At 40.1% G+C, this 25,779-nt stretch overlaps 1 protein-coding gene and 1 long non-coding RNA gene across 20 annotated transcripts in view; one reads left to right on the top strand and one right to left on the bottom strand.

The window, feature by feature from the left end:
* Window positions 1-25,779, bottom strand: part of LOC102152738 — a 100,650-nt gene that overhangs the window by 47,689 nt on the left and 27,182 nt on the right. For 3 of the 15 annotated variants that reach the window (XR_005354684.1, XR_005354687.1, XR_005354686.1), the window contains exon 1: window positions 16,837-17,641. The exons of 1 other annotated variant lie outside the window; for it this stretch is intronic. This is a non-coding gene — a long non-coding RNA (uncharacterized LOC102152738). Of the gene's footprint in view, window positions 1-16,836; window positions 17,644-25,779 lie in introns of those variants that run through there. 11 more of the 15 variants (XR_005354683.1, XR_005354693.1, XR_005354690.1 and 8 more) reach the window with 10 other exon arrangements.
* The window catches only part of ZNF529 (zinc finger protein 529), a 115,071-nt gene that overhangs the window by 76,351 nt on the left and 12,941 nt on the right, over window positions 1-25,779 (top strand). The window contains exons 1-3 of one of the 5 annotated variants that reach the window (XM_038529158.1): window positions 16,628-17,108; window positions 17,280-17,519; window positions 20,360-20,566. The exons of 1 other annotated variant lie outside the window; for it this stretch is intronic. The gene's annotated coding sequence lies outside the window, so the exon portion shown is untranslated. Of the gene's footprint in view, window positions 1-16,627; window positions 17,520-20,359; window positions 20,590-25,779 lie in introns of those variants that run through there. 3 more of the 5 variants (XM_038529157.1, XM_038529156.1, XM_038529159.1) reach the window with 3 other exon arrangements.

Raw genomic sequence — 25,779 nt, 5'->3', positions numbered from 1 at the left:
ACTATCATAAATAAATAAAAATTAAAAAAAAATAAAATGAGGTTCTGGATATCTCCACAAAATTTGAAAACTAAGAAATGGCTATACACAAATTTTGCCATGCTCAGTTCAACATATTTCAAGGTATTTGAGAAATTGGAGAAACTGGAGAAGATGAGGAAGACGACTGTTTTTGTGAGGCAGGACTATTTACAGATAGAGTTGTTAGTGCTTCCCAGCCCCCTGGGGAAAGAAGGTGGGTTTTTCCTCATCTCTTCAAACCAACCAAGTGGACCCTATAGATCCCAGTGCCTCTAAGATCCAAAATGGAGTGTAGCGAAGGGAGTTCTTAGGAGAAGAAGGAGTTCTTAGGAGAAATTTCTCTTTTTTTCATGCCATCTGGGGAAAATATGCATCTGAGAGATGGGAGACTAATTCCCACCTGGTGACTAGATGTGGACTACATGGAATGCTACTAGATCTGCCGTGGGGCAATCTTTTATCTTGTCCTAAAGAAACTCTGAAGGAGCAATCTGATCACCAGAGAAGGTTAACCACTGTATTCCTGGATATCTGAGGGTAATGTAAGGATTTTAAGTGGTCTCTGTGAAGAGGATGTGCCAGCCTCATGGCTTCCCCTTACAGATGGGTATCTTCAGCCAAGTATTTACTTTGAAACCCGGACAGGCAACAGACAATAAGAAAAAGTCAGCTTTAAATATGCACCAACACAGGAGAAAACCAAAAACTGATTACAACAGCAAGAGTCAATAAGAGACAGGAAAGCCTGTCTCTTTCTTCCCTTCCAGTGCTCCAACTTTAGGGAGGTTAAGACAATGTAGTGTTAGGCAAAGATTAGAAGAACATGAAGGGGAAATAAACTGTACACATTCTCCTTCTTCCATAGGCATTTTTTTTTTTTTTAGATTTATTTATTTAGAGAAAGCAATCATGTGGGGGAGGAGCAAGGGAGAAAGAGAAAGAAACTCAGGCAGACTCCTCACTGAGCTCGGTGCCCAATGCAGGGCTCAATTTCACAATCCTGAGTTCACAACCTGAGCAGAACCCAAGAGTCGGATGTTTAACCCACTGTGCCACCCAGGCACCCTATAGGCTTCTATCTTTAAGAGTGAGGTGCTAAGAAGTTGTGAATGTTAATTAAATTGTTAATTAACAGTTGCAATAAATACAAAGGAAACTCAATTAAAAAAAATAAGTAAGACTGAGTTGTAGGAAGAGAGAAGTTTTCATTTTAAATAGTTTACAGTCCTAAATCAATACAATGCATTAGGCATTTTATTTGTCAAATTGAGGGTGATCCATCTGGTCCACTAGGTTTTTTTTACTAGTAAAGACTGTAAAAGCACTTGCCAAACATTTCATCCATGGGTTAGAGAAAAAATATAACCTCACAGAGAAGGGCTAACAGAGGCAATACTGGAAGAATATGTTTTTTAAAGATTTTATTTATTTGAGAGAAAGAGAGTACACAAGCCAGTAGAATAGCAGGCAGAAGGAAAGGGAGAAGCAGGCTCCCCGCTGAGCAGGGAGCCCTATACAGGGCTCAATCCTGGGATCACAATCTGAGCCAAAGGGAGATGTTTAACTGACTGATCCACCCAGGCACCCTGGGAGAATATGGGTTTTTTTTGAAAATACAAAACTGGAATGGGCTAAAGACCTAAATGTGTAAGATAAAACTACAAAGTTAATAGACAAAACTGGAGAATTTCTTTGTGATCATAGAGCAGAAAAACAAACAGCAATTTTGTACTATAAACCACAGGGGGAAAATATGCAACTGTGGCATTAAGATAAAGGCTTTCTGTTTAATAAGTAACAGAAAAAGAATACATATAGAATAGGATTATTTGCAGAATCTGTCAGGAAATTAATACCTAGAATATTTAAGAAACACTTGCAAATCAGCAGCAAAAAGGCAGCAATCTGAATTGAAATATGAACACAAGGTACAAAGACGAAATTTATAAATAAACTCAAAAAGCTGAGAAGCATTAAAGAATACTCAAAATCACTGGCAATCATGGAAAAGCAAATAATATACTACACAATATACTACACAGATGTAATTCTTTAGACACTTTACACTCATAAATATGAAAAAGCTAGATAGTGCTGTGTTCTTTGCAGATTTAGGGTTATAGGAACACTCATATGCAATGCTAGTAGAATTGTGGACTTGTACAACTAATCTAAACATGACTTGACACTACTTAGACAAGTAAACTCATATCCTGACCCAGATATCAATGGCCTTCAAAATTCTCAAACGGGTCCATAAAGGAATACATATATATATAAGGATATTCACTTAATTTCTTATGGTGGTTGGGTATCGCAGGTAACCCAAGGGTCCAACCCCTGGAAGACTAGATAGGCAAAGAGTGGTAGATGTCCTGACATATGTTTACATAGTGACAGAAGGATTGTAAAAACATGGTGGTTAGTGAAAAACAAAAAAGAGAAGATATATTATTTGTATAGCTAAAAAATACATGCAAGTAAAATATATGACTTTGTAAGAACATATTCAATATAAAGATATTTTGAATGACTCTATAGAGGAAGAAGGGAAACAGGGTGGAGATTGAAAGAAGACAGACCCCCTCATGAATTAATGATTAGTGAGGCTGTTTAACTCAATTTCAGTTTCAGAGATTGATTAAAAAAAAATTAAAAACATTTTTTCCCCTCTGCATACTCCCCCATGGAATCAAGCATTTAATGATATTACTTTTCAGAATTTTTTTTTACCTCTAAGTTTTTTCTTGTTTACTCTACCTAGCACCTCTAAAGAAATGTTAACTAGTAGTAGAAAAAAGAGACTCAAAAAAAAAAAAAAAAAAGAGACTCTTTTTGTCTCTTTTCTGACTTAATAGGAATGCTTCTAATATTTCTCTATTAAGAACCACAAACTGGGCAGCCCCGGTGGCCCAGTGGTTTAGGGCCGCCTTCAGCCTGGGGCGTGATCCTGGAAACCTGGGATCGTTGGGCTCCCTGCACGGAGCCTGCTTCTCCCTCTGCCTGTCTCTCTCTTTGTCTCTCTCTCTCTCTCTCTCTCTCTCTCTCTCTCTCTTTGTCATGAATAAATAAAAATAAAATCTTAAAAAAAAATCACAAACTTGTCATTTATTTTCTTGTGTATTTTCTACCTTTAGTCACTGCATTTCTACAGTTACTCTTATGAAGTCAGAACAGTTAATAATCTGAATTGAAGTGACAGTAAATTTCAAGGTGCAATCAGTACAGGATGCAATATAGTCAGGGAGAAGGAAGTTAGAGAAGTTAGAGCCTCTCAACATAGATTAGGACAGAAAGGACTGGGTAAAATAATCCATGTCCAAAGAAATGAAGGTGGAAAGGCTGTAGACTCAATGGTACTAGGGAAAGATTCTCATACTGCTTTTCACTTCTGAGAAACACCAGCAAACACCCAAATGATTTTAATCACATTCAAAGCACCAAGTCCTTATCCTCAAAAAGATTCTAACTAGTCTGTTACTTTCTTACTTTCAATATTTTGTACCTTCATTTTTTACATTTAACTTGAAAGGATAGATCAGGTGATAATCAATAGAAGGCCCAAACTCAAGACTGAATAATGTGACAAGTTATTTCAGTCTCTCATGCCAACAGTCTTCTCCTGGGGAAAATGGCCCCAGCAGGTGTAATCTGTATGTTTCTTTGGCTTGTGCTTCTCTCAAGTCTGAACAGAAATTTCAGAGTCATTTTTCATTCTTCTCCTCCTACATAAAATCCTTCAGCAAATTCTAACATTTTCCCTCTGAATGTATCTCCAGTCCATCTATTCCTGTCTCTACTACTAACACACTAGTTTTTTAACTAGTTTGGGGCATCGTTAGCTCTTCCTTGAATATCACAATTTCCTTTTTAAAAATATTTCCCCACTTTTTAAATCTCCCTACTTCCAATGTTGTCTGCTCTTTTCATGTTTAAAGTATCCAAAAGAGGGACGCCTGGGTGGCTCAGCAGTCCTGGGCGGCTGCCTTTGACCCAGGGCATGATCCTGGGGTACCGGGGTACCAGCATCGAATCCCACGTCAGACTCCCTGCATGGAGCCTGCTTCTCCCTCTGCCTGTGTCTCTGCCTCTCTCTCTGTGTCTCTCATGAATAAATAAAATAAAATCTTAAATAAGTAAATAAATAAATAAATAAATAAATAAATAAATAAATAAATAAATAAAATAAAATAAAATAAAATAAAATAAATAATCCAAAAGAATAGTAAACTATTCTGACACGTTTCCAAGTTGGGAACTTATAGGGACTCCCCTTACCACCAAGCACTTCTCTAGCACCCAGCTAGATGCCCTACAATTTAATTCAATTCTGACATGATCTACCTGGAAATAGTATTAGATTCCACAGGTTAAAGTCTCAGTCTTCTGAGACTATCACCTCCCTCCCAACATCAGTTCTAAGTCCAGGTCGTCACCTGTACTTCTGACCAACCAGTTTACAGACTGGAGGTTCCACTGACCCCTCCTTGTGTTCGATTAATGTATTGGAGAGGTTCACAGAACTCAGAAAACCATTTTACTTACTAGATTACCAGTTTATAAAAGGATATAGCTCAGGAAAAGCCAGATGGAAGAGCTGCACAGGCAAGGTATGGGAAAAAGGCAAAGAGCTTCCATGCCCTCTGACCTTGGCACTCTCCTCACATTTCCACGTGTTCACCAACCCAGAAGCTCTCCGAACTCTGTCCTTTTGGGATTTTTATGGAGGTTTCATTACAGTGTTAAAAAGTGTGAGAATGACACCTGAAACTAATATAACACTGTATTTTTTTTAACATGAAAATATGAGTAAAAACCTCATTTAAACCTCCCATGAAGGGGAAGCTCTCATGTACCACTCCTTGTAGTCTGCATAATCAGCAGGAAGAAGAAAGATAATCCTTATTTTGACAAGGGAGGACACTTTTCAGGTAGGAATTTATCTCCTGCTTTTAATAACAAGAGGGAAGATCTCTTCTGCCCTGGCAACAATGTACTAAACACTTTTTTGCAGCCAATAAGAAAACTCTACAATGTCAAACTCTCATTCTCTTCCAATGAACTTGTGTTCAAAACACCCAATTTCCTAGTATATTAAAAAAAAATTTTTTTAAGATTTTATTTATTCATGAGGCACACAACACAGAGAGATAGAGAGAGAGAGAAAGAGGGAGGGAGAAAGAGAAAGAGAAAGAGAAAGAGAGGCAGAGACACAGGCAGAGAGAGAAGCAGGCTCCATGCAGGGATGCAGGACTCCAACCCAGGACTCTAGGATCAGGCCCTGGGCTGAAGGCGGTGCTAAACCGCTGAGCCACCCGGGCTGCCCCCTATTTCCTACTATAAACTAAAAAAAAAAAAAAAGACCTTCCCTTTGTTTCTTCAGACTTGTCTGTGATTTGCCATGGCTTGCTTGTACCAAACTGTGATTCCTCTGCTATTCCCAAACAAACTCATTTTACTAGTAAAATAACTATTTTAAAAGAAAACCAGGCAGCCCGGGTTTTGGTCGCACCAAAAAGAAAAAAATAAAGTCACGGATAAAGTTATCCGTCACATAGTGCCTCTCTATCTCCCCAAAGGAAAGTGAGGAAATCCACCTCATGAGATGCTTTTTTTTCCCCAAGAGGATGGTGACTTTGATATGGAACTGGGCCCTTGGGCTCTCTAAACAACAGAAGTTATTTAGAGGCCAAACAGCAGTTCCAGGCAAGGCTTTATTGGGACTTAAGCTCAGCACAAGGGAGACAGCACAGAGGGAAGATCCTCAGGCTGTCTCCCCAGAGGTCAAGGAGAGCTTTAAAGAGACTTAAGCAGGAAAAAGGTGATGGCTAAACATGTAGGGGCAGTGATTTTGGGGGGCACTTGCACACTTAACAGTCATGCTTCTTTATGTGTCACATGTCTAATTCCACCCTGGGCATGATTTTTAGTATTTTAACAAGGGAGAAATTTGGTGAAAGGTCAGCACTGGGTCCATCTTGGTGCTGACTGGTTTGTTCCAGTTCTTGCAGCCGTGCTTCACTTCTTTTTTTTTTTTTTAATTTTTTTTTTATTTATTTATGATAGTCACACAGAGAGAGAGAGAGGCAGCCGTGCTTCACTTCTAAACATATATTGTACTTCTGCATTCCCGTGAGGTATGTTACTCACAAAGCCTTGCGGCTCAGGTCTTCCTCTACAGACCTAGCCAAGGAACACTGGATTTGTGTTTAGGGGGGAGGAGACCCAAGTCCAGTCCCTGCTCTGTCTCAATCTCACCTGAAATAATCCTTTTGTCTTTTTATGACTCCCTCGTTCTGGTTTTAAAAACTTCCCTTTCTGTAGCTCTTTGTGGATTCCCCCTACTTGCTAGACTGTAAACTTATACTTTACTCATGTAAACTAAAGTCCTCTGAACAACTAAGCATATTCCTCCACAGCCTTGTAAGAATTATGAACTTTGTTCTTTTTTCCCAGGTACAGGAAATGGGGAGGCAGGCTCCTTGATAACTGATCAAGGATAGAAGCAGAAAAATGTTTTCCTTTAAACCCTGAAAGCTGACCTATAACCCGCATAGTTCCGATAAGGATCAAATACATGCTGGTTGCTACATTTTTTTAAAATACTTTTTTTTTAAAAGACTTTATTTATTTATTCATGAAAGACACAGAGAGAGAAAGGCTGAGCTGTAGGCAGAGGAAGAAGCAGGGTCCAGGCAGGGAGCCTGATGTGGGACTCGATCCTGAGACCGCAGGATCATGCCCTGAGCCAAGGGCAGGTGCTCAACCGCTGAGCCACCCAGGCGTCCACGGTTGCTACATTCTTTTTTTTTTTTTTTAATTTTTATTTATTTATGATAGAGAGAGAGACAGAGGAAGAGACATAGGCAGAGGGAGAAGCAGGCTCCATGCACCGGGAGCCCGACATGGGATTCAATCCCGGGTCTCCAGGATCGCACCCTGGGCCAAAGGCAGGCGCTAAACCACTGCTCCACCCAGGGTTCCCTGGTTGCTACATACTTAAAGGGTCTCATGACTGCCTGTAAATTTCACTGATAGTTAATATTGAACTGAATGATAAACACCAGAGAAATTGTGCAAAAATAGTTTTACAAGTAGAAATACAAGGAAGATATTTATAATACTCCCTGCATGTCTCCTGTCCCTTGAGTACTAAGCCTATAACCACCAGCTTCATACAGCAAAAGTGAAGCTGAATAAACTTACTAAGTTGCACTATATGTGTCAAGAATTCTTCCTTGACCATTGTGCTCCATGACCCTCCAACAAGAACATCTCTTTTGCCCACACAATGGCAACATGTAATAGGACTACTGAAAGGCACTAGGCCAAGATGCAGAGAATAACTCGTAACCTGGAGAAGTTTTAAGACCTCCATAGGTTTCAAGGCACATCCAGTCCCTGCTCTAACACCCACATGCTTCTGCTAATATATAAACTGTCCCTAGGATCAATAAGGCAAGGTAGATTTGGGACCTATGTCTGCCTTCTCATTGGGTTGTCCTTTAATAAATCTTTCTCTGCTTCAAACCGGATGACTCAGAGATGGGCTTACTAAGCATGGGGCAAACAAATCCAATTTCAGGGCTCAGCAACAGCGCAATGCTGCCACATTCATGAATCATTTTATAAAGCTAATTGAATCTTTAAAATTTACTGAGTGTAACTTTTAAAATTCAACAATAGTCACGATTGATTAAAACATTGGCCATTGGCAAATGATTCAACCTCTAGACATTTTACCCTCTCCAAAAGTTGGAGAGGGATTGAAAGTTCCAACCCTCTAGTCACCTGGTTGGGGCCACTAATAACCAGCCTACACTTTGGTTACATAAGGGTTTCCCAAAGTCATCTCATTAACATAACAAAAGACATCTTTATCGCTCTCTACACTTAGTAAATTCCAAGGGTTTTAGGAGCTCAGTGCAAGAAAAGGTTTTTCCCTTTTTTCTTTATTTAAGTTATGCACAATGCTCCTTCAAACCAAGTCAGGATTTTTATTACAATAAACGAGTGAATGAATACTGGGTCAATCACACATCTGACAAAACAATAGTATCTAATATTGTAATATTCTTAAGGAGAGAAAGATGGTGGTGAAGTGGGAGAACTCTAGAGTCTCTTTGTCCCATGAATACAACTGGATAACTCTTAAATCATTCTAAATACACCAGAAATCGATCTGAAGATTCGCAGAACAAACTCCACAACTAAAGAAGAGGCCACACTGAAGAAGGTAGAAGACTGGAGATGTGGCTTGGGAGAAAAGCAGATCCTGGCCACTGCAGTGGAGAGGGAACTGCTGTTGCTGAGAAGGATGAGAGACAGAATAGCACACAGAGGAGCACATGGGGAAAATAAATCCCCATAGTAATTGGCATGGAAAGCGAAAGGACCCAATTTTGTGAGTTCCTACCACCAGCAGGGCTTTTAAAGATCAGTGTGCTTGACTCTGGCAGAGCTTGGAGGACACTGGAGCTGCTCTTGGAGAAAATGCAGGGCAAAGAGACTCCAAACATACAGCGTGGAGGCTGTGATCTGAAGAGCACCTAGGGCACACAGTGGGAAGGTTAGTTACTCATCTCAAAGTGTGTCACAGAGAGGTAGCCTTTGCATTCACAGAGAGACCCCTCTGGGAACAAAGAAACTGTCAGGACCTATTTCCCTCCCTTAACCCTCAGCATGAGGACCGGCATGAGGCACTGGGCCACCTGTGGGAACTAGTTTGGTGACCACACTCTGTACCTAATTGCTTACACCAAAAGCCACAATCCAGCCCCAGCACTTCAGATTGGCCCTGCCCATTCTGCTTGTCTCTGTTTCAGCACAGTGAGCCCCCTCCCCCAGAAGACAGTCTCTAACCTCTGTCAACACCATGTCTCCTGACTGGCAGTTTTGTGAGGCCTCGGTTCCAGGGGCAGTAGTGACAGGTCAGATTTCACAAGGAGACCAAAGCATACCTGGTAAAAACATACCACATTCAGGCCAGGGACCAAACACTGCCCACAGCAGGCAAAGAGAGTCTCTGCAGATAACTGGCCTGAAGGATATAGCAGCCAGCAAATAAGAGCAGAGTGCATAAAGCACACACTGGAGACACTCCTAGAAGTGACAGGCCCTGGGGAATAGGGGACATTACACTGCAGAGCACTGTACGACCTCTTCTTCATAGAGCCATTGTAATCAAGAACAGAAGACACAGCTGACATTCTTAACACCGAGAAACAGGTACACAGACTTAGACAAAATGAAAGGACAAAGCAATTTGTCCCAAATGAAAGAATAGGACAAAGACATGGAACAGGACAAGGCCACAGCTGCAAATCTAAGCAAAAGTTATAAGTAACATGCCTGATAGAAAGTTATTTTTTTTTTTTTTCTGATAGAAAGTTTAAAGCAATGATTATAAAGATACTCACTGGTCTTGACAAAAGAGTGGAAGACATCAGTGAAACAATTAACCCAGGGATAAGGAATAACATAGCAGAGATAAAGGGCTAAATAAACAAAATAAGACACACGTTTGATGTAATGAACAACAGGGTATGTATAAGAATCAGAGAAACAAAAAAAATAAGAGAAGAAGAAGAAGAAAAAGAAGAGAAACAAATAAATGACCTAGAAAACAGTAATGAAAAGTAATGCTGAACAAGAGTGAAAAAAGCATTATGCAAACGAAGAACAGACTTAGAGAACACAGTGACTCTATCAATAACACTTGTATTATAGGAATCTCAGAAGAAGAAGAGAAAAAGGAGCAGAGAATTTATGTGAAGAAACAATATCTAAAAACTTCCCTAATTGGGGGAAAGAAACAGGTATCTAGACCCAGGAGGCACAGAGAACCCCCAACAAAGTCAACAAAAGCAGATCCATACCAAGACATAGTGTAATCATACTGGCAAAATATAGTGACAGAGAAAAAATATTAAAAGCAGACAAAAGATAGCTGCATACAAAGGAAACCCCACAAGGTATCAGTAGATTTTTCAGCAGAAACTATCCAAGCCAGAAAGGAGTGGCATGACATATTCAAAGTGCTGAATAGGAACAATCTGCAGCCAAGAATACTCTATACAGCAAGGTTATCATTCAGAATAGAAGAAGAGATCAAGAGTTTCCCACACAAACAAAAACTAAAAGAACTCATGACCACTAAGTAAACTCTGCAAGAAAATAATAAAGGGGACTATCTGAGTGGAAAGGAAAAGCTAAAAATGACAGTGTGAAGGTAGGAAACATAAAGGTAGTAAAAATATTTCTGTAAAAATCAGTCAAGAATTTCACCCCCTCAAAAAAGATGTAAAATATTACACCATATAACTAAAATGTGGGAATGGGACAAGTAAAAATGGGTTCAAACTTAAATGGCCATCAACTTAATACAGACTGCTACATGTAGAAGTTATACATACCTAATGGAAACCACAAATAAAAAAAACCACTAATAGACATGCAAAGAAAAAGAAATCCAAATATATCGCTAAATAAAACCAGCAAAGCATGAAAGAGTGAAAGACAAGAAAGAATCAGAGAAAATATTCAGGAACAACTACAAAACAAGTAATAAAAAGGCAATAAATACAAAACAAAAATTTTTTTCAAGGGCACATGGACTGTTCTCCAGAACAAATCACATACTAGGCCAAAAAACAAAACTCAACAAAATCCAAACGAGTGAATGAAGTTGGAGGTGCTGATTGGCTCAGTTGGTTGAGTGTTCGATTCTTGGTTTTGGCTCAGGTCATGATCTCATGGGTTGTAGATTCAAGCCCGAGGTGGGCTCCACACTCAGTGGAGAGTCTGCTTGGGATTTTCTCTCCCTCTCTCTCTCTGCCCCTGCTTGCACTCTCTTTCTCTCCCTAAATTTTTAAAAGAAAAGATTGAATGAAATTATACCATACATTTTTTCTGACACCATAAAACTAGAAGTCAACCATAAGAAAAAATATGGAAAGACCACAAATACATAAAGGCTAAATAACATGCTACTAACTATGAATGGGTCAACCAGGAAATAAAAGAAATTTAAAAAAATACATAGGAGCAAATGAAAATGAAAATACAATGATTCAAAACCTTTGGGATGTAGCAAAAGTGGTTCTAAGAGAGAAGTTTATATCAATACAGGCCTACATCAAGAAGCAAGAAAAATCTCAAATAACATAACTTTACACCTAAAGGAGCTAGAAAAAGAACAATAAACAAAACCTAAAACCAGGAGATGGACGGAAATAATAAAGATCAGAGCAGAAATAAATGGTATAGAAACTAAAAAACAGAATAGATCAATGAAACCAGAAGCTGGTTCTTTGAAATGATAAACCTTTATCCCAGATTTACCAAGAAAAAAAGAGAAAGCACCCAAATAAATAAAACAAATAAGAGAGAACTATCAACCAACACCACAGAAATTCAAGAGAATATTATGAAAAAAGATATATGACAACAAACTGAACATCCTAGAAGAAAGAGATAAATTCCTAGAAACATATAATCTACCAAAACTGATGCAGGAAGAAAATTTGAACGACCAATTATCAGCAATACAATTGAATCAATAAACAAAAAACTTCTAACAAACAAAAGTCCAGGACAAGATGGCTTCACAGGCAAATTCTACCAAACATTTAAGTAAGACTTAAGAGCTATTCTTCTCAAACTATTTCATTTTTTTTTAAAGATTTATTTATTTATTCATGACAGGCACAGAGAGAGAGAGAGGAAGAGACACAGGCAGAGGGAGAAGCAGGCTCCATGCAGGGAGCCTGACGTGGGACTCGATCCCGAGTCTCCAGGATCACACTCCGGGCTGAAGGCAGCACTAAACCACTAGCGCGCCGGGGCTGCCCTCTCAAACTATTTCAAAAAAACGACGGAAGAGGAATGAAAACTTCCAAATTCATTCCATGAGGCCAGCATTACTGATACCAAAACCAAATAAAGACACCACAAAGAAAGGGAACTATACGGACCAATATCTCTGATGAACAGAGATGCAAAAAACATCAACAAAATACTATCAAACCAAATCCAACAATACATTTAAAAAAATCATTCAGCACGGTGAAGGGGGATTTACTCCTGGGTTGCAAGCGTGGTTAAATGATACCTGATACACCACATCAATAAGAGAAAAGATAAGAACCATATGACCATGAAAATAGACACAGAAAAAGCACTTGACAAGTACAACACCCATTCATGATAAAAACCCTCAACAACAACAAAACCCTCAACAAAGTAGTGTTAGAGAGAACATACCTCAACATAACAAAAGGCCACATGTAAAAAACCCACAGCTAACATCATTCTCTATGAGGAAAAACTGAGACCTTTCTACTAAAGTCAGGAATAAGACAAGGATGTCCACTCTCACCACTTTTATTCAACACAATAATTGAAGTCCTAGCCATAGCAATCACAGAATAAGAAGAAAGAAATATAAGGCATCCAAATCGGTGAGGAAGAAGTACAACTTTCAGTACTTGCAGATGACTGGATACAATATATGGAAAACCCAAAACACTTCACCAAAAAACTGCTAGAACTGATAAATGAATTCAGTAAAATGTCAGGATACAAAATAAACCTACAGAAACCTGTTGCATTTCTACACACCAATAATGAAGCAGATGGGAAAATAAGAAAACAATATCATTTAAAATTGCACCAAAAATAGTAAGATACCTAAGAATAAACCTAACCAAAGAGGAAAAAGAGCTATACTCTGAAAACTACAAAAGACTGGTGAACAAAACTGAAAACAAGAAAAGAAGTGGAAAGAAATTCTTTGCTCATGGACTGGAAGAACAAATAATATTAAAATGTCTACACTACCCGAAGTATGCAATCCCTATCAAGATACCAACAGTGTTTTTCACAGCACTAGAACAAATAATCCTAAATTTGTAAGGAACCACATAAAATGCTGAATAGCCAAATAAATCTTTTTTTTTTTTTTTTTTTTTTTTTTTTTTTAGCCAAAGAAATGAAAACTTGATAAAGAAAAGCAAAGCTGGATAGGATGCCTGGATGGCTAAATCGGTTAAGCACCTGAGCCTTTAGCTCAGTCAGTTAAGCACCTGAGCTCAGGTCATGATCCTAAGGTCCTGGGATCAAACTCCATGGCAGGCTCTGTGGTCAGTGGGGAGGGATGTAGGGATGCCTGGGTGGGTCAATAGTTGAGTGCCTGCCTTCTTCCACCCAGGGTGTGATCCTGGAGTCCCGGGATCGAGTCCCACATTGGGCTCCCTGCGTGGAGCCTGCTTCTCCCTCTGCCTATGTCTCTGCCTCTCTCTCTGTGTGTCTCTCATAAATAAATAAAATCTTAAAAAATAAAATAAAATAAATGGTAAATTAATCTTTGATAAAGCAGGAAAGAATATCCAATGGGGAAAAAGTCTCTTCAACAAACAGTATTGGGAAAACTGGACAACATGCAAAAGGAGGAAACTGGACCACTTTCTTGCACCATACACAAAATACGTTCAAAATGGATTAGAGACCTGAATGTGAGACCTGAAACCATAAAAATCATAGAAAGGAACACAGGTAGTAATTTCTTGAACAATGGCCATAGCAACTTTTTTCTAGATAGACACCCTGGGGCAAGGAAAATGAAAGCAAAAATAACTACTGGGATTACATCAAAATAAAAAGGTTCTGCACAGTGAAGGAAACAATCAACAAAACCAAAGGCAGCCTTTGAAATGGGAGAAGGTATTTGCAAATAACATATCCTATAAAGTGTTGCTATCCAAAATATATAAAGAACTTATAAAACTCAACACTCTAAAAACAAATAATCTGATTAAAAAAAAAAGTGGGCAGAAGACATGGACAGACATTTCTCCAAAGAAACAAAGATGAGGCAGCCCTGGTGGCTCAGCAGTTTAGCGCCGCCTTCAGCCCGGGACCTGATCCTGGAGACCCAGGATCGAGTCCCACGTCAGGCTCCCTGCATGGAGCCTGCTTCTCCCTCTGCCTGTGTCTCTGCCTCTATCTCTCTGTGTGTCTCTCATGAATAAATAAATAAAGTCTTAAAAACAAACAAACAAACAAAAAAACAAAGAAACAGAGATGGTCAACAGACACAAGAAAGGATGTTCTACACTACTGATCATGAGGGAAATGCAAATCAAAACTACAGTGAGAGAACACCTCACAACTGACAGAATGGCTAAAATCAACAACACAAGAAACAAGAGGTGTTGGTGAGGATGTGGAAAAAAAGGAACCCTCGTGCATTATTGGTGGGAATGCACATTGGTGCAGCCACTGTGGCAAACAGCATGGAGGTTCATCAAAAAATCAAAAATAGAACTACCCTATAATCTTAGAATCACACTACTAGATATTTACCCAAAGAGTACAAAAACACTAATTCAAAGGGATACATGCACCTCTATGTTTATAGAATCATTATTTACAATAGCCAAGATATGAAAGCAGCCCAAGTGTCCACTGACTGTGAATGGATAGAGATGTATATATATATATATATACACAATGAAATATTATTCAGTCACAAAAAGAATGAGACATTGCCATTTGCAAGGACATGGATAGAGCTACAGAGTACAATGCTAAGTGAAGTCAGTCAGAGAAAGACAAATATCACACGGTTTCATTAATGTGTGGAATTTAAGAAACAAAACCAGGAGCAAAGGGGAAAAACAAAGACAAACCAAGAAACAGACTATTAACTATAGAGAACAAACTGAAGGTTACCAGACAGCAGGTGGATGGGGTGATGGGTGAAATAGATGATGGGGATTAAGGAGTGCACTTGTGTTAAGCACTCCCAAGTGATTAAAATAAAAACTTAAAAAATATATATTCTCAAAGAATTTTCAACTATGTGATGTTACAGTATCACTTAAATGAATATGTATATATACATGTGTATATGAATCTACATGTTTATTTAAGTAAAACCAACATACTCAATATAAAATGTACTATTGTGGGGGCCTGGTGGCTCAGTTGGTTAAGGAACCAACTCTTGGTTTCCCTCAGGTCTTTTGTTGTTATTGTTGTTAAAGATTTTGAGAAAGAGAAGAGAGAGCACGCACGCACGCACGCATGAGCAGGAGGAGGGGCAGAGGGAGAAGCAGACTCCCCACTGAGCAGGGACCCTGACACGGGCTGGATCCCAGGACCCCGGGATCATGACCCCTGCCCAATGCAGAGTCTTAACCACCTGAGCCACTCAGGTGTCACTGGCTTCCCTCAGGTTCAGGGATCGTCTCCTGGCCTGTGCTTAGTGGAGAGTCAACTTGAGATTCTCTTCCTCTGCCCCTCCCCCACTCAGGCTGTGCCCTGCTTTTCTCTCTCAAATAAATAAATCTTTAGAGGGATCCCTGGGTGGCGCAGCGGTTTGGCGCCTGCCTTTGGCCCAGGGCGCGATCCTGGAGACCCGGGATCGAATCCCACATCGGGCTCCCGGTGCATGGAGCCTGCTTCTCCCTCTGCCTGTGTCTCTGCCTCTCTCTCTCTCTCTGTGACTATCATAAAAAAAAAAAAAATGTTTTAAAAAAAAAAAAATAAATAAATCTTTAGAAATAAATAAATAAAATGTACTATTTGGGGGATCCCTGAGTGGCGCAGTGGTTTGGCGCCTGCCTTTGGCCCAGGGCGCGATCCTGGAGACCTGGGATCGAGTCCCACATCGGGCTCCCGGTGCATGGAGCCTGCTTCTCCCTCTGCCTGTGTCTCTGCCTCTCTCTCTCTCTCTCTGTGACTATCATAAAAAAAAAAAAAAAAAAAAAGTACTATTTGCTCTGTTCATTAAAACAATTGGGAATGCAATTAAGATATTTTCTAGGAGAAACAGTAAGTTTTGGTTACTTGCTGGGTCTTTGTTAAGCATTTGACAAGAAAGAAAAAAATCACATCCTGAAAAAATAAAGCATTTCAGAAACAAAGAGAATGGAACCTGGGTGGCTCAGTGGTTGAGCGTCTGCCTTCAGCTCAGGGTGTGATTCTGGAGTCCCGGGATCGAATCTCACATGGGGCTCCCTGTGTGGAGCCTGCTTCTTCCTCGGCCTGTGTCTCTCCCTCTCTCTGTATCTCTCATGAATAAATAAAATCTTTTAAAAAAGAAAAATACTAAGTCACCTTAAACATAACTTAATTGTCACAATTATTTCCTCATCCAATGAAGACCTTTCTTGGAGAAGGACAGAGACAAGAGTAGGATGAGGGCCCAGATGAGGTCAACTGGCTTCACTAGCCACCAATCCCTCTGCCCCATCAGGGGACACCAGGGCTTCCAAAACAATCTCAGGGTGAGAGAAAAGTCCAAGCCTTTACTGTCAAGGAGCAGAGCCGTCTTGTGCTCCCATTTATGATTATGTGTGACACAGTCACCAAACAAATTCCCCAAATGCTTTACAGCCTGGCATCCACTACTAGACCCAAAGTAACACCCTAGTCAATAACACCCTCCCTACACAGGGCTCCAGTCACAACACCCATGGCGGTTCAGTCACAAAGCTCCCTACACCAGCACACAAAGTGGAATACACGATCACACCGTCACAACCGCATGCCCACTACAGGGACACAGTCACAGGTGACCCATAGCCCCCCCACCCCCACCCCAGTGTTATACATGGTCACACATTAACAACCATAACACAGGGTCTCAGTGTTATGACAAGCTAATCCACACCCGCACACAAGGTATCACACACATTCACAAATGCATATATACACATCACTGGGCAGTCACAAATTTCACCACCGCTTCTCCTCAGCCCCTTCTGCCCCAACAGACTTAATACTTAGTCTCCGTCCCGACGGCGGTACCTGGGCTTTTTTCAACCTCCGTCTCCTCTCAGTCGTGTTAGCGGCTGGGACCAGAGACCGAGAGACCGCGGCTCGCGTCTGAACACAGCTCAGCTCAAAGCGCCCGCTTCGCTGTGGGAGAGGAGCGTCGGGCGCGATGCCTCCTGGGAAATGTAGTTAAGCTCTGCCTTCGCGATGCAGAATTCGGCGACCGGCGTGAGCCTTGCCAGAGACCTCCATCCTCGCCCACCCTGAGGCAGAACTGCGCCCCGAAATGTTTCGGCGCTCCGTGGGTAGGGAGCCTTATACCCTGGCTCCTACAAAGGAGTAATCCCGGCGTGCTTGAACTGAGTTTATTATAACCCAAGGCACACCACTGCCCTCTCCCAAAGGTAGAGTTAACACAGGTAGAGTATTAAACGGAGTCGTGAGACTCGGTGTACTTACACTCCTCCCCCTACCAGGCCGACAGTCCCACAAACTCTGGCGCAGGAAAGAAAACGCTAAAAGCGGACTCGAACTACTGAAAATTATGGGAAATGTAGTCCGCAGTCAGAAAAGTGGGAGACCTGCCAATACCAATAGATTCTGTCCAGCTCTGAGCCCGGCTTGGCAGAGCCCAGGAGACCTCTGGGAGAGCCAGCCAGCCCACGGAGTGCGCAGGCGCAGACTTTCTGGCTCGCCATAGTCGTCTTTGTCTGCCGGTGAGTGTGGTTTCTGCCTCGCAAGGCGCAGATCTGGGCGTGGGACCTGGGTTTCTGGGCTCCGGATCCGGTCAGGGAGGCTGCAGGGGAGGATTCTTAGAGCCTGCGACAGGGCTGGGGAGGCTGACGGGGAAGAATCGCTTTCTGTGACGTGGAGTGTTCAAAGCCTGTGTGGATGGGGGCAGGGGTAAAAGAGGAAACGGGCGGGTTCGCGGGCGGGTTCGCGGGTGGGCGACGGACGGTGTGAGAGGGGTGTAAGAGGTCCAACTTGGGTGAGAATTGTATGGTTCCAAGTTTGTGAGGATGGATGGCATGGTGAGCTTTGAAGGGTAGTAACCTCAACCTCACTTTTCTCGTTTCCAAAATAATGATAATAAAGATGCATCTTTGTGGAGTATCCGTTTTTCTGAAAGGAAAATGGCTAAGACATCCAGAGATAATTTTTAAAACGAATTTTATATAAAGGCAGAGTCATTGTAGAATAGAAAACAAAATCAGGATTAACCATTTTTTAGATGTATTTCCGAAAAACTTGTTTTTGGACATCTAGGACACCCCCCACCCACCCCCCGCCCCACCCCCGGTGTACTGACTTTTCTTAATTCTTTGGAGGAACTTTGGTGAGGCAGCTTTGAGAGGCCCTGGACTAAGGAGGAGCTTTAAGAGCTAGTCTCCACTACTGTAGACAGCACAGAATTGTGAAAGATGCCCTGTCTTTGGTGCAGAGATATCAAGTAACAGATTTAAGGCTCCCTTGTTTCTGAGTGACGTGGCAGTGACTCGTAATTTGACCAGGTTTTCCCCAGACCAAATGGCCTTTGTAAATGTAGGGAAACAAATTTTCTTCTATCTATATTTATTGACGCATGCTTCCAGTATTCTATCACACCAAACATTTTTCAATAAAATGAAAAGGTACCACGGTACAAAAATTCATATATGCAAATAATAGCTTTGACATATACAAAAAGTATCAGTAATAGTTATGAAGATGGTACTTTATTTATAATAGCGAAAAATCAGACGAAACACCTAGGGATAAACAAGAAATGTATAAAGTCTATATGAAAATTATTCTTCAATGTTAGGGCAGCCCAGGGTGGCTCAGAGGTTTAGCGCCGCCTTCAGCCCAGGGCCTGATCCTGGAGACCTGGGATCGAGTCCCATGTCGGGCTCCCTGCATGGAGCCTGCTTCTCCCTCTGCCTGTGTCTCTGCGCCTCTCTCTCTGTCTCTCATGAATAAATTAAAAAAAAAAAAAAAACTTAAAAAAATGATTCTTCAATGTTAACAAAAGACCAAAAGAAAACTTGAACAAATGTAAATATACGTCATATCTTAAGTGGGAATAAGAATGTATATTCGAAGGTACATAAAGAAGCTTTTGAAGTTTACACAGAAAATAAAGGTTGTCAGAGAAGGGATGCAATAGCTAGGGCAGGGGTAAGAATCACAGTTTTGCTTGTCTTGTTTATTTCCATTTTTAACTAGGATGGAAGAATTAGATTTCTATGTTCACTCCATTATTTTTCAGATATTTATCACTTTCTCTCACTTTTTTTAAGATTTTATTTGACAGAAAGTGACCACACACAAGCACAAGTGGGGGGAGGGGTAGAGGGAGAAGGAGAAGCAGAATCTCCACTGACCAGGGTACCTGATGCTGGGCTTGATCCCAGAACTTTATAACCTGAGCCAAAGGCAGATCCTTCACCAACTTGGCCATCCAGGTGCCCCTCGCTGCCTCATTTGAATGTTTACTTGACTTTCATTATACTACTGTCATTTGTATAATTCCAATCAACACCAAGGAATAACCACCCCCCCTCCAAAAAAAAAAGCTCCACTAGTAATTTATGTTTCTGTTTGTCCCTTAACCACTACTATTCCTAAGTTTCTGACTTTGATCATATATATATATATATATTTTTGTTTGTTTGTTTGTTTTTACCTCTAAGAACAAAATTTGACTGCTGTAGCTTCACCAACAGGTAACTAACAAATGTCCATTCCTATTTGAGCCATGTCTTGAACTACTTATTTATATATCCGATTGCCTAATGGACAGCTCCACCTTGAGGTTGCACAGGAACTTCAAACTATGCACAAAATGTTATTACTGATAACTCCTGCCTCTTGTGGTTTGCCTTCATCCATTTCCCCTTTGTACTACCTGTTTTGTCAGTTCATAACACTGTCCAGCCAGATTCAAAGCCTCTTATAACTGACCAAGGGAAGAGCTTTTGAGTTTGACTCTTATCTGTCACACCCCATTACAAATTGGGAGGGCCAGATTTCTTAGTTACACATAATAAATGATAAATATGTATATTTGTTGAATCAATGAATGACAAAATTATAGGGTACTTATAATGCTTAATTTCTCCTAGAGTAACATGACCTAGGTAAAATACTAAGCTGCTAAAAAATTTTAAGAACTCTAACCATGAAAAATACATGGAACAACATCCTTTACATTTTATCCATATCATTTAAAGTTGGTGACTTCAGATTTATAAGAAAAATTATTTTATGGGGGAAAATGATATTCAAAACTGTGTTCAATCAGGAGCAAGGCCACAGGTGACACTTCCTCAGAGGTACCAGTTCAGGTTGTGAATCTGTAGAACTCTGACAACTTGGTCTCATGTAATTTCTCTGTATCACCTAAATTCTGAAAAGAATATTTCCCATTTCTGAAATGTATGGACCTTTAAATGGCATAATGGGTTTGGCCTGGGATGCAAAATATAAATACTTTTTTTTCCCATGTGATCACACGTATGCATGTGCTCCAGCTTCTAAGCCAAAGGGTCATCATTACTTTGTTCTTTTTTCACAGGCCAGCTTCCTTGTGCATCTACAGGAAATGCACTTGCCTTATCCTTCAAAACCTCCAAGAGTCCTGTGGCTTCAACCTGAATTATAGGATGCTGCTTTGACCCTCAACAGTAATGTCCAAATCCTGTGTCACTATTTAGAAGTGTAAGGGTACCGGTTTAAACAAGAAGAGCAATGGAGAGAGAACTGTAAAGGAGGTGCTCTTCAGGTGAGCAAGAAAGAACCTAGCAGGTATCAGTGGGATAAGGGCTTGTTACAATTACTCAACCTCCAACCTCTGAAAAAAAAATTTTTTTTAAAGATTTTATTTATTCATGAGAGACACAGAGAGAGAGGGAACCAGAGACACAGGCAGAGGGAGAAGCAGGCTTCATGCAGAGAGACACAGAGGGAGAAGCAGGCTCCATGCAGGGAGCCTGACGTGGGACTCAATCCCAGGTCTTCAGGATCACGCCCTGGGCTAAAGGCAGCACTAAACTGTTTGGCCACCGGGGCTGCCCTCTGAAAAATTTTTTGAGGCAGTTTTCTTACCAGCCCTTTTCTTTTGGAGTAACAGTTGCTGGAAATTCTTTAGATACTTAAATAGCATTTCCAGATAACTCTTGCTTGATCAGTGCTGGTTTTTTTCTCAGATTCTGGGTGTCTGGTTGTCCTTCCAACCTCTATTCTGGATGCCAGCCTCTTCATTTGCAGTCTCAGTTTGATAAATTTTACAACCTACATGTTGTGTTCTCCCTTTCACTAACATTCTCCATTTTTCACTTTCCCCTAGTTGTTATCTTGCCAAGGATTACAAAATCTGTAATCTTTCAAATCTTAGCATATAGATTTTTTTCTTTAAAATTGAATTTTCTAGGGGCGCCTGGGTAGCTCAGTCAGTTAAGTATCCAACTCATGATTTCAGCTCAGGTCATGATCTCAGGGTCATGGGATTGGGCCCACATTGTACTCCACACTGGGCATGAAGCCTGCTTGGCTCTCCCTCTCCATCTGCCCCTCCCATCCCCCGATTGTACTCTTTCTCTCTCTTAAAAATTTTCTTTCATATAAAATTTAACTTTCTCTCATTTCTCCCCACTTCCATCGTTATATGTCTCAGAGTTGAGTTTTACCCCTTTATCCTCATTTCTTATTTTCTTCCTACCTCCAACTATCATAGCACAACATTTCTCTCCCCTCTTGTTTTTTAACAATATGGCTGGCTTGGAAATTAGTCCTGATTTCCTACATGTTCACCTCTCTGTTACTTTTAAAAAGAAATAATACTACTTTTTAAAAAATCCAGTACACATACTTAATAGAAAAGTAAAACAATGGGCAGCCCGGGTGGTTCAGTGGTTTAGCACCACCTTCAGTGCAGGGTGTGATCCTGGAGATCCAGGATCGAGTTCCACGTCAGGCTCCCTGCATGGAGCCTGCTTCTCTTCTCCCTCTGCCTGTGTCTCTCCCATTCTCTCTATGTGTGTCTCTCATTAATGAATAAATAAAATCTTTTAAAAAAAAGAAAGAAAAGTAAAACAATGGGTATGTCTTCTAAATCCTGGCCCTCACTTCTCCATATCTGTTCCCCGGAAGCAGTCACTAGTAACTGTGTATTCTTCTAAATCTTTATAGGAGTATACAAGGAGGCTTTCAAGCAGAACAGTGACATGATTTGACTGTGACAAGAATACACAGCTGTTGCTGTGTGGAGAGGGGCTATAAAGTGGCAAAGGCAAAAGTAGGAAGAACACTGAGGAGCCTGTTAAATGATCTAGGCAAGACATGATGTGGCTTACGCCTTGAGGATTATGAGAAATGGCCCGATGTTGACAGTGTTTTGAAATTAAAGCTAACAGGATGTGGAGATGTAGCAGGTGTATGATCTAAGAGACAGTTGTTCAAGGCTTGAGGAATTGTGAAAATGAGGTGGCTATTTAACAAGATGAGAAGAATTTGGGAGGAATTCATTTGGGAGAACAAGAGTTTGGTTTGGGGCAGGGAAGATTAAACCCTATTAGACATCCAAGTATAGATTTTGAGTAGCAAGTGGATATGTGAATCCGTTGTGGAAAGAGGTCCAGGCTAGTGATTAAATATTTTCAAAATATGGGATGGCTAGGTGGATCAGTGGTTCAGCTCAGGGCGTGATCCCAGGGTCCTGGGATCGAGTCTTGCATTGGGCTCCCACTAGGGAGCCTGCTTCTCCCTCTGCCTAGGTCTCTGCTTCTCTCTGTGTGTCTCTCATGAATAAATAAATAAAATCTTTAAAAAAATATTTTCAAAATATTAATATCAGAGTGCACAAATGTCAAGGAAGCTCTTAACTATATTCTGTGGAAATAGTGACCTGTTAGAACAGGGCTTAGCAAACTAAAACCTACTGTGTGTTTTTATGAAGAGTTACTGAAACATGGCCACATTTAGTACATCTTGTCCATTCATTCTCTTATTGTTTGTGACTACTTTCTTTCTACAATGCCTGAGTTGAGTAGGCATCTGCAGATACATGATGTTGTAAAGCATGAGACAGAACTAAAAAGTTTATCATGGTAAAGCTAAGTGATTATAATAAACCCTAAAATGTACTGCTTTAAGGAATATAGGAATTGATTTCTTGGTCACATACCAGTAATGTATTGAATAGTGAATAGTGTATTGATTTGCATGGTTGCTTTGGTCTTTGTGGTCCTTTAAGCATCCAGATTTTTTCCAGATTGTCTATTTATCATTCAGTTGTGGTTGAAACTGGATCCAGCCTGGCAGAGGAGAGAGAAATCACCACTGTAGGGCAAGAGGTCAATAAACTTTTTCTGTAAAGGTCCCAATAATAAATATATAAGGCTTTGTAGACCATAGGATCTCTGCTGCAACTCCTCAGGTCAGGCATTATAGCACAAAAGTAGTTTGCTTCACATTAGACTATCTTGATTTCTATTTTGAAAATATTTTTTAAACCACAAGGTAAATGCTATTGAAAGAACCATTTTGCCTGATTTTCAGATGGTGTTGCCTAGTTCTGTTTAGAATTTTATAGTATGAGGGGCACCTGGGTGGCTCAGTCAATTAAGCATCTCTTGATTTTGACTCAGGTGATGATCTCATGGCAGTTTGTTTGAGCCCTGTGTTGGGGGCTCCACAATCAGTGAAGAGTCTGCTTGAGATTCTCTTTCCTCCTCCCCCCTCCTCTCTCTCTCCCTCACTCTCTCCCTGTCTCGCTCTCTAAAATCAATAAACCTTTCAAAAAAATTTTACACTATGAAAAATTCAATTCTGATAAATAATGTATGAAGTATGTTGATGTCATACCTATAAAAGTACAAGGAATTTTAGTTACCAAGGAGATGTCATTTCTCTGTTTTCTTTTACTAGTAATATAATGGGCTAATCCTGATCTGTTCTCCATCATGCTTTTGCAAATGTAATAAATTTAAGAATTGGAAATCTTTAAATAAATGCTATTACTGTAATTTGTAAAAGTTTTATAAAATCCACATGTTGAGCCATTTATGCCTTGGGCTTTAGGGTAATAAAATACTTTAACAATTATCTATATTTTTTTTCCATGTTTACTTGTTTGTTTAGGATTTCTGTGTTTTCTGGTCTCAGTTTTCTTTTTTCCCCCCCAAGATTTTTTATTTATTTGAGAGACAGAGGGAGAAGCAGACTTCCCACTGAGCAGGGAGCCCAATGCAAGGCTCAATCCCAGAACTCTGAGATCATGACCTGAGCCAAAGGCAGAGGCTCTTAACTAGCTTAGCTACCCAAGCACCCCTGGTTTCAGTATTCATATTTGGTTTTCAATTTTATTTGCATAGAGTTGAGCAAATAATCTATAGTCCTTTTCTATTTATGATTATTTCCAAATAATCATTTTTTATTTTTGTAATTTTGCTTATTTCTCTTTAGTTTTTCCCTAAGAATCAACTTATGAATTTATTATTACTTCTGTTTTGCCACTTGTAATAATTAATTTTTCTTTTTTTTTTTTTTTTAAGATTTACTTTTTTGTTCATGAGAGACACAGAGAGAGAGGCACAGACACAAGCAGAGGGAGAAGCAGGCTTCCCGCAGGGAAGCCCATATGGGACTCAATCCTTGATTCCCGGACCACACCCTGCACCGAAGGCTGATGCTCAACCACTGAGCCACCCAGGTGTCCCCCAGTAATTAATTTTTCTTATCTTTAATAATTTTTATTTTTGTTTTTATTATTTACTTTTTTAGAGAGAGAGAGAGAGAGCATGTGGTGGGGAGGGGCAGAAGGAGAGGGAGAGAGAGAATCCCAAGCAGGCTCCTTGCTGGGCACAGAGCCCAATCCAAGGCTCAATCTCATAGCCCAAAGATCATATACTAGGCTGAAATCAAGAGCCAGACACTTAACTGAGCCGCCTAGGGGCCCCAATTTTTCTGTTTTTCTTATATTTACTTACTGTAATTTCTTAGTTTGAATGCTTAGTTTATTATGTTATTTCTTTTTAAAGTAGTGTAAACATTTATATTAAAAGCTATCCAGGGGATGCCTGGGTGGCTCAGTGGTTGAGCATCTGTCTGCCTTTGGCTCAGGGCATGGTCCCAAGGTCCCGGGATCGAGTTCCACATCAGGCTCCCTGCATAGAGCCTGCTTTTCCTCCCACTGCCTATGTCTCTGCCTCTCTCTCTCTCTCTGTGTCTCTCATGTATAAATAAATAAAATCTTTAAAAAAAATAAAACCTATCCAGGCATTTTTCACATGTGTTCTGTGGGATCTGATATATATTTTTTCTGAATTTTTCTGAATATTTCTGAATATTCTGCAATTAATTTTCTCTTTAATATTTTTGTTGAAGCCAGTACATTTTGAAATTTAAAGCAACAAATTCTGTTTTTCTGTTGTAATTTTTTTTTAGATAAAGTATTTTATCTGCCCTTTTCCACATTGTGGAATAGTTTTGTAGGTTTTATTTTATTTTTATTTATTTATTTATTTATTTTTAATTTTTATTTATTTATGATAGTCACAGAGAGAGAGAGAGAGAGGCAGAGACATAGGCAGAGGGAGAAGCAGGCTCCATGCACCGGGAGCCTGATGTGGGATTCGATCCCGGGTCTCCAGGATCGCGCCCTGGGCCAAAGGCAGGCGCCAAACCGCTGCGCCACCCAGGGATCCCGTTTTGTAGGTTTTATAGGCAAACTGTATTGGCTGATTTTAAGAATGTTCTTTGAGCCTTTAAAAAGGTGGTTATAAAACTGATTAGCTCTCTGTTATAAATTAGTATACATTTTTATTTAATGTTCCTATCTTTAGTATATTCAACTTTATGGATTTGATGCTTGAGGAAAGGTAATCTTCTCAGTTACTAATGTGTTTTTGTATCTTGGATGTCTTTGTTTTATGTATCATGATTATCTTTATTCTTTATTTTCAGTATATCTGATACTGTTTTAGATGTGTATATAGT

The sequence above is a fragment of the Canis lupus genome, chromosome 1, assembly GCF_011100685.1.
Source record: "Canis lupus familiaris isolate Mischka breed German Shepherd chromosome 1, alternate assembly UU_Cfam_GSD_1.0, whole genome shotgun sequence".
NCBI classification, from domain to species: Eukaryota; Metazoa; Chordata; class Mammalia; order Carnivora; family Canidae; genus Canis; species Canis lupus.
The sequence above is the reverse complement of the archived record's forward strand: the minus strand, read 5'-3'. Positions and strand labels throughout refer to the sequence as shown.